Consider the following 10,517-nt stretch of genomic DNA (forward strand, 5'->3'; position numbering starts at 1 on the left):
TATATATGTGTGAACCCTTGGGTGGGCAAAAGTAAAATTGCACTAATTTTGACGTTATTTTACTAATCATGTGAAAATAACGTTAAAAGTGGCGGAAGATTAATCAGGCATCATGTGGTGGCGTTGATAGCCGAAAGACAAGGGCACATGCACCAATCAGCCGGTGTCCTGATGATTGAGTGTTATGTGTCTTATGTTCAAGGCTTGATTCAAAACTACTATCGAGCCGGGGGTCTTACCGGAAGCAGCCTCTCTATCCCTATGGGATAGAGGTAAGGCTGTCTACATCTTACCCTCCTCAGACCCTACCATAGCATTGCTATTGGTGGGATATACTGAGTAGGACGATGATGATGATGATGATGTAAAGACAAGATACACTTGGACCAGAAAAACCTGTGCTAAAAAATAATCTATTTTTGAGCGGCTAGGGGGGCGGCAGGGCTGCGCCTTTTCAATCAATCTCCGGCCGCTCCGCTATTGGTGCGAGCTGTAAGGAGTCTTGATCTCGAGTCAAGCTGGGGCGTCATCTGTCTTTTAAGTTAAGTCATTTCCTAAGAAGGCTCCTCTTATTCTTTCTACGATAATCCAAACTGCAAGCTCCACGAGTCTGTCGGAACCAGTCGATTCCTGAGCCATTCGTTCTCCCCTCTCGGTTGGCCTTTGCCAGCCACTAGAGCAAGTAAGAGAACCTACAGTGAATGCCGCAGATTTTTACCGGATTGTACACCTTTGTGTCTGGCTATGTATATGGATGTGCATAAAGAAGGGACGGGGCATCTCTATCCTTTTTTGGGGGAAGAGAGAGGGAAGAAGCTGCAGCGGCACCTCACGAACTTCTTACTGGAGCAGTACTATAGGCATTTTCGAGTGTTTGGATGCACGTCTTTTGTTCATATTCCTGCGCAGTTAAGAGAGAAATTGTCCCCAAGGAAACCACTTGTGTCTTTCTTGGATATGCTCAGTCCGGGTATAGACGCAAGGGCCGGGGCACAAGGGTCCTAGTACTATCCAGGTGCGAAGAAGCCCGGAGGTGACTGCAATGAGCAGAAATCTCACTCACTGGCCTAAACGACGAGCAAACACTCGAACGTGAGAGCAAGGGATCACCCAACGAATGGACGAGCTCAAAGGGGGGAGGAGAGAGGGGGGCAAGAACCATGTTTTCAGAGAAGTGGCGGTCCGAATCTTATCTGAACTGCGAGAATAACTGACTAAGCCGTGCCATAAGGGGTCATTCTCCAAACGGGACGCCTTTAGGTTGTTAAAGTAGGTTGGGTGACAGATCGGCCATAGGAGTATTCCGGGATATAAACCAGGGCAACAAAAGTGGAGCATACGGCGATGCCGCCCGTTTTCATTTCGTGGAAGTCCCCGGCAGAGGAAAGGGCTGTAGGTGATGGCGCCTCTGCTTCTTATCTAGAGAGGGGCGCTAAATCCTTTCTATGGGCTCGTGCGTGGCAGCTGGTATAGATGAAAAAGGCGGACCGCTTGAACGGGACCTATTCTCTTAATAGGCGGCAAAGCGGAATAGAAAAGCACGGACGAGCCACATGCAGGGAAACTTGCACGTGTGGTTCTGGCCACCCCGGTATACTTCTGCTCCAGCTGAAAAATTACCTTGTAGTCAGAGGAAACTCAAACGTAAGCTAGAACCGGAGAAGAGAAGATACTTTAGGTTTAGTCCTATTGCCTGGAAGTAGAGGGGAGTTCACTCACAGCCGGGGCTGCTTTATTTTCCTAAGCCTCAGAATAGACACCTTGCTGAAGCCTTAGGAGGGGAAGGCTCGTTAGTTGCTAACCGGAAGAGAAGGGAATCGAAGAATCCCATTTGGCTTGGTTGCAGGAAAAAAAGTATAACTAGAAATTGATTAAAAAAAAACAGCGGGGTAGAGGAATTGGTCAACTCATTCGATTTCTAGTGGTCCAAATTTCGGGCCTTATTCCTTTCCGATCGCACTAAAAGTTGTCTCAGAATGGGATTAGGATTCAAAACCCCAATTATGACATCCCTTCTCTCCCACTTCAAACCTCGGAACGCGCCGTTCTTATAGAGATAAAGTAGAGATAAAGGCGCTTTGACATCTTCTTAACCCGAAATGGCTGGGGAGAGCAAAGGTTCCTTTTTTTGAGGGTACTTCCGGGAACAGATCCAGCGGAGACGCAGTGGGGCCTGTAGCTCAGAGGATTAGAGCACGTGGCTACGAACCACAGTGTCGGGGGTTCGAATCCCTCATCGCCCACAACCGGCCCAAAAGGGACTGCAGCCCCAAGGTGTAGCATCAGTTCCAGACAACCGCTCAAGTTCAAGTAAAGGCTTCTGTCCTAGGAAGAAAGGCTCGAAAGCCTAAAGCTATGATTTATACCTGCTCTCTCCCTGAAGTGGATGTGGAAAAGCGGGCGCTAATGCAAGGAAAGGAGGTGTTGTTCGTCCACTTCTGCTCCAGCTGAAAAATTACCTTGTAGTCAGAGGAAACTCAAACGTAAGCTAGAACCGGAGAAGAGAAGATACTTTAGGTTTAGTCCTATTGCCTGGAAGTAGAGGGGAGTTCACTCACAGCCGGGGCTGCTTCATTCTCCTAAGCCTCAGAATAGACACCTTGCTGAAGCCCTAGGAGGGGAAGGAGTTAGTCTTCTAGTTTATCCCAGACTTCTTGGAAATGGAAAGCCAGGGGAATGCTACCAACTCCCTTTACTCTCACGTTGGAAAGCATATGAACTTGACTGAACTGAATGACCAGCCCCGGGCCGGGGTAAAAGAAGAAGGGATAAGATAAGACAGTAGCACCCACCACTCTGTCAGTAGAAGGTTATCCAGTCGATCTTCGTAAGTAAGTAAGTAAGTAACACTTTCATCGATGATTCCTCTAATCCTCTAAAGGCTTAGAAGGGAGCTGAACCGTTTATCTCTATGAAATTATGGACTATAAAGTGGCCTCACTTCGCTCGCCTCCCTTCCGGTCGCCTCAGCTTCTGAATCCAATCTTGAACGTTCAGTTAGGCATTCACAAATTCACTTCTCTTTCAAGTTCCAATAAGATTGTTATGCTCATGGTGACTTCTCAAACGGAAAGAAGAGAATGTAACTATAATATCTATACACTATTAAATCAATATGTTTTAACTCAATTTTCCTTCTTTTTATTGATTGTTGCTTAAACTTTTCATATGTATCTATCATTTGTCTAATTTTCATGTTAATAAAATAAATCAAAAATAAATTAAATTACTAGACAATCAATGATTATTAATAATTCATGTGAATAAAAAAATGTTAAAATAAATTAAAATACTAGACAATTAATGATTATTAATAATTACAAAATATTTTTAAAATTTGGTCAAACTTCATAATTAACTATTAATGTAATTATTTTTAAAATCTGGTCAAACATCATACTTAACCTATTAATGTAATTATGATATTAATTATTCTAATTATTATAAGAATTCAAAAAATTACTAAATTATCTCATTTACATTATATAAATCTCAAGTTTGAAAAATTCTAACCATTTTATTCTCTCTCTCTCTCTCTCTCTCTCTCTTTGTTTCGTCTATCTTTCGGCTTATTCCTCCACCGTCTCTTATATTCCGGTAATGGCCGATTTTGTTACATGTTTTTCCGGTAAGGTTCTATTGTTTTTCGGTAAGCTTTCTGGTAATGTTTTACATTTATTATAAATGTTACTACCTCCGTCCCAATTTAAATGTCCTAGTTTGACATTTTCAGTCTTTCTTGTTTAACTTTGTCCAAAAATATTATTGTTTGTGTTATGTAATATTTGATGTAAAAGATATGAATGGATTGGGTTTTAAATGTATTTTACATTGATATAATTTTTATCAAGTGTTATATGACACGAACAAAAATATTTACGGTCAAGGTTACAAAAGAAAAACTTGAAAAGTCAAACTAGGACATTTAAATTGGGACGGAGGGAGTATATGATTTCTTTTATAATCTCTTTAGGTTGTAAATCAAAATCCAAGATTTAATTGATATGTTGAAGTTATTACGGTTTTCCGGTAAGATTTTATATTTATTTTAATTTTACTTTGTTATAATATTATTCTGGTAAGGTTTTATATCAATTACAATTAATTTTGTTTTTCGTTTTTGTTTGTATTTATATTAATAATTATATGATTTTTCTTATAATCTCTTTAGGTTATATATCAAAATCAAAGATTCAATGGAGATCTTCACTATTTCGTTTTTCCGGTAACACGATTCAAATTTTCCGGTTGTAAATTATAACATCAATTTTACATTTTTTCACACGATTCAAATCTTCCATAATTTGTAATTTATTTATTATGTGATATTAATATTAATATTTAATTTTATTATTTCAGGTTATTGTCCTCAACTTGATATAACTAATTTCATAGATTGAAGATTGTTTAATAAGATGTCTTTTATTTTTGTTTAATATTGATGTATATTTCTGTTAGTATTCATGTATTTATTTACTTTTCATAATTTATTTAATTCTGATTATTATGTAATCCGGAAATGAAATTTAGTTGATTATTCTATAAGACATTAAATTATCTATAGTATGATAATCAATTTTATATTGTTGTTGGTCAAATTCCAATTAAATCACCAATGTCAATGCAATTTAAAACATTATTATACTTTCGAATATTATCTTAATTTACATTTTTAGATTTATACACATTTAATATGGCATTTTAGAAACCGATTTTCCTCATTCAAATGTCACACACACACACACACACACACACACACACACACACACACACACACACATATATATATATATATATATATATATATTACTGAATATCAAAATTCAATTGTCACCATTTATATGAAATTTACAAAAATATGTTATAGAGTTTTAATTTCACCATTTGTTAAAAAACCGAATTGCATTAAAATAATTTTTTTAATAAAATATGTTATAGGTTAGAGCCCGTGTTCCACACGTATGGAAATTGTAATAAAAATAAAAAAATATTATAATAATACGTAAATTCAGCTATTTCATATGATAATTTTTATTTATGACTTTTATTTTATATAATTTAAATCAAATTATAACTTAAAGTATTAAAACTGAAATACATGTATATAAAAAAATTAAAAGATTTGTTCATGATTTTCAGCATTTGATAATTTTCCAAGATTTAGCCATAGTATTGATTTATAAAGTCGAATTTTTGTTATTGAATTAAATGATTATAAAATAAAATTAATGAAGAATTTTATATAGAATTGTAAAAGGTCAAAGATTAGTCTTTCTAAATTTATATGAATATGTTAATATAATTTTAGAATGGTAATTAAACGAAAAGCAATGGATAGAGGATTTTATGCGTTTAATGAATTGTTATACATTTTAATAAATGTTAATTAGTTGGAAAATGTATTTAAGGGAATTGCGTATGTGGAATCCAATGTGGACACTCTATAATGATGCTATGTGGAAAAATCATTTTGTTTTAATAATATAGTTAGATTATGCATAAATTAAGGATCAATTAACAATATTTGTTTTTATTTTAAACATTCATTTTGACATAATTAAAATGTTTTAATCTTCTTACCACTATTATATGCACAAATGTAACATCCTGAATATTTTAATATTAAAATAAAGAAAGTTACGTTTAGTTATCGTGTGTTAATATTTAATCGGCATTAAATAAAGAAAGATAAATGGACCAAGATTAAATAAAAGTGATATTGGTTTTTCATACTTTCAACTTTCACCTGTTGGATAATATCACTCCCAACTTTCGATTTGGTACCCACCACTCCCAACTTTCAGCTTATTTTCTTCCACCACTCCCGAACTTAACGGACCATAACCCAGTTAGTTATTTTTGCTGAAGTGGCATTTTTTTATGATGTGGCATGCATTAGTGGCATTTTTATAAAAAAATTTGGTCCCACACCACCACTTCAATATTAAAAATAAAAAAAAAACAAAATGTAATCTTTTTAACTTTCCCCCAATTTAAATCCACCAGTCCCCAACCACCACCACCACCCAGCTCCACCACCACCACCACCACTACTCACCTTCCCTCCATGAAGTTCCAGTCATAAACTTTTACCTCTTTTTGCAGAACTCCAACACGTTAGGTTAATCACCACTACCATTGAATCGCCGCCTCCACTCCACCAATATGTAGTTCCGATGATCACTATGCACCCTAATCTGAACCTCGACATCACCTCCAGTAGCCCCACCTCAGTGCATCTCCTTTTTTGGATTGTTTTCTACCACAAGTTTCTCCATAAGATCTACGTTTTCAACACCGGAAAAATGAGATATACATCATACGATGACCTACAACCAATGAAAAAGTAGATCGAGAGAGATACAATGGATGAGGTCAACTTCTTTATTTTCGAAAAAAACAATATCTACAACCACCTGCAAACAAATCAACTTCTTTGTTTATGGCTGTTGATTGAAGCCCTAATCTAATCGGAGAGTCGGGAGTGATGCAAAATTTTTTCTTGGTGTCCAAATTTTGGGGGAATGATATTATGGTTCGATTTCATATTGAGCAGAGATGATGGTTGTGAGGTAACTATGGTGGTGCTAATTATTTTTTTTATGGTGGGTGGTGGAGGAGGATGAATGGATGATGAGGTCTAGCTTTTAAGGTTGATGAGGTAGGGGAAAATTAGATTGTGTCTAATGGATTAAGAAAAGAATAAAAAATGCCACATATGGATGCCAAGTCATAAAAAATGCCACGTCTGCAAGAAAACTAACAGAGTTAGGGTCCGTTAAGTTCGGGAGTGCCATAAACAAATACAGTGAAAGTTGGAAGTGGTGGGTAACAAATCGAAAATTGAGAGTGATATCATCAAACCGGTGAAAGTTTAGAGTATTAAATACCAATATCCCTAAATAAAATGGATTAAGATGGTGGATGGGCCTAGAGTCCATGGGCTTTAAGGGATATAAATATCCTCTTAAACCATCCTAAAACCCTAAATCCCCGTTCCATCTTTCATAATCTCTACACACACACAAAACACACACATTTCACCATATATATATACGGCCGAGAGAGAAGAGCGAGATCCGAGATCAAGTGAACGTTAGTTTGTGTTAGATCTTTATGATACAAGCTTTACACAAGATTTAGAGTTCATAAACAAGCTAACCAAGATCAAACTAACACGTAAAGGTATGTTCTTGATCTTAAAGTTTACATTTTTATAATCGGTTATTCTCGAAACTTAAACCTAGAGTAGATCGGGTATAAACGAGTATTAAAGTAGCAAACTTGGTGTTAAAATGACCTTAACTAACCTGCGGTTATGAACGGCTTGTTAAAGGAAAACCCTAGATCTAGTTTAAAAATGATTAAATCCTAAAGGTCCAAACTTTATGCTTTTTCGGGCCGAGTTTTACCCAAAAATGATCACGGGAATGTTCACGGGATTGGTTAGTATCATATCAAAGGGTTACACGTTGAAACAGAGATGTTTATGGGGGTTAAGATTGAACCCATAGCTGCTACAGGTTCGCTGATTAAGTTCGCCACTTCAAGTTCGCCCACATATAAGTTCGCGTGTATACAAGTTCGCCTGCTGTTAACTTCGCCGTATATAAGTTCGCCTGATATCTAAGTTCGTTTATATCTAAAATCGCTTATATATAAGTTCGCTTGATATCTAAGTTCGCTTATATCTAAGTTCGCTTATATATAAGTTCGCCTGATATCTAAGTTCGCTTATATATAAGTTCGCGTATATCTAAGTACGCTTAAATTGAGACCCAGATACATGGCGACCTGTATATGTATACATATATGTGCATACGCGTGAAGGTATGCAATGTAAGGACCTATGAGATAAAATACTAGAATGTTAAAATAAAGGAAAACCATAAAAATGCAAAGTAAAAGTAATCTAATACTAGGTCATTAGATTAGATCAGATGAGTACTGATATGTGTAACTTATATATAGTTAGCCGAGCTCAATTAAAGAAGGGATTAACAATTAACGGAGAAAGAAACAGAGTCCATGTGAGTTTCTAGCCCCATTTCCTTATTATGTTTTCGGGGCTTTGTGCATACTTGATGTGATAGTTAATACACTTACCTTAAATGGTAAGCGTATGCCATGTATGATTTATGTGTTAAGATATTATGTTATGAGTGTGAATGAAAGCTTGTCGGCACGTGAACGATCTTCGGATATTACACATGTTGACAAGGGAGGTATGTATATGAAAGATGAATGTGTATGATATATATGTATGTACAACATATGAATATGTATGAATGATTAAAGAAAGTATATGTACGTTATGGGTATGTAAAGACAGTATGTGCGAAGATGAAGAAGTAAGGGATCAGACCCTAATAATATCTGAGATAGAGAAGCAAATAGGGATCAGACCCTAATAATATCTAAGATAGACAAGAAAGGGATCAGACCCTAATAATATCTGAGATAGACAAAGGAAAGAGGGATCATACTCTAATAATAACTGAGATAGACAAAGAAAAGAGGGATCAGACCCTAATAATATCTGAGATAGAATGGACAGTACTTATATAGTATGAAAATATTAAATTATGAACGTATGTATGAAATTATGAAAGTTAATTAGTAAGTAATTACTATGTCTTCGGATGCATGATTGAAGGTACGTATACGTATTGTATGATGTATGATTAACTAGAACTCACTCAGCATAGCTGACTTTTAGTATGCACGCAGGTGAGTAGGATGAGAAAGTTGGCGTGAGTGGGACACATGGCAGAAGAATAAGAGTCTAACATCTGAAGACTTGTTATATTTTTATAATTAATGTTTTGATTTTTAAAGACAAGATGAATGTTTTAAGACATGTTATGAATTATTATTGTAATGTTATGAAAGTTTTATATTCCGCGCAAAGTTGTAATTAACTCTGATATTTAGAACTGTGTTTATGAGTAAATCCAACGTCCAAAGTAGAGCACCGGTAACGGGGCCTTACAAGTTGGTATCAGAGCAAAGTTTGAGAGATTTAATCATCCTACATGCTTAGACTCGGACAAAGAATGAGATTTAAGTAAGAAAAGAATAAAGATGTCAGTTCAAGATAGCCATGTGTCACTCAAGCAAGCTCCGTAAAGGTAAAGGTATGATTAAATAATCTATGTTGATGTTAGCTTAATTGCTAAAGAAAGGATATGTGAAGGTTAGGGATAGGATTAGTCGATTGTTTGATTGATTAACTATTTAATATTAGAATCAGCACAAATAGACTCATAAGAGGAAGTGTATAGGACACGGAAAGTAACGTGATCAGCTAATCACAGTTGGCCACTGTTATTACCAGTTAGCCTTACTATCCTTGTACTAAATAGTTCCTTGAGTGATGACGTTTGTGTTTTCCTTTTTAAAATACGATGGCTGGAACTGGAGGAATTGTGAGAGCTGGAGGTCGCACTGGATGTCGGGGCAGGCCTCGTCGTGTCCAACAACCTTCGGTTGAAACAACTTCTAACACCGGAGATGAAGGAAGCGCAGCTGGAAAAAACCCGAGCAACAACGAAGGGGTTCAACTGGATCCCACAATTCAAGCAGCTATTGTTCAAGCTGTAGCCACTGCTGTGAAGAATATGATTCCTGGAGGGTCTGCTGGAAGCCGTGAAAGAACCGCAGAATGAGCGGGATGAGATGGTAAGAAGGATGATGAAAGATAGAGGGAGGCCTCGAGTGTGGTTAAATCTGTGAAGGTCGATGACCGGAAAAGATGCCGAGGTGGGTGCAACTACAAGTCATTTAAGGGTTGTGATCCACCGAAGCTGACTGGTTTGGGAGACGCGATCGCTACTCTCCCATGGATAACCAATATGGACAAGGCTAATCGCATTCGCGAGTGTCGTCCCGACCAAGCTGTTGGTTATGCCACCCAATCGTTTTTATGATGAGGCGATGCATTGGTAGGAATCTATTGAGCAGAGAAAGAGTCAAGAGGAAATCAAGGCTATGAAGTAGGATGATCTGAAAGAGTTGGTGATGAAAAGGTTCTGTGCTGACGCTGAAGTGGAGAGGGCGGGGATGAAGGTCCTAAACTTGAAAGCAGGAAAGATGACGCACCGTGAGTATACCACAGAGTTCAACTGAATGTCTAGGTTGGTGCCCGATATGATTAACACTGAGGCTAAAAGAATCAATTTCTATGTGAGAGGATTGCCACAAAATGTTCGCATACTAGTCAGGGCGAATAAACCTGGCACTTTTGACTATGCTGTAGAACTCGCAGAGATGGTTTATGAGGACCTGGCTGTGGATGATGTGGTGGCGGAAGAAAGAAATATAAGAAGTGGGTCTCTCCTATTAAACGACCCAATACTCAATTTTGGAACCCTAAGAACAAGCAACCGAGAGTTTAGGAGAAGAGGTCGTGTAAGACCTGTGGAAAGATGCATGGAGGTGAGTGTAAGTGGAGCAAAGGATCTGATGTTTGCTATAAGTGTGGCAAGGCTCATGGGGGAGAATGTAGGCTGGGATTA

Source organism: Bidens hawaiensis, unplaced genomic scaffold (genome assembly GCF_021521415.1).
Source record: "Bidens hawaiensis isolate Kalapana, Puna unplaced genomic scaffold, B.hawaiensis_p1.1 tig00046034_1, whole genome shotgun sequence".
Classification (NCBI taxonomy): domain Eukaryota; kingdom Viridiplantae; phylum Streptophyta; class Magnoliopsida; order Asterales; family Asteraceae; genus Bidens; species Bidens hawaiensis.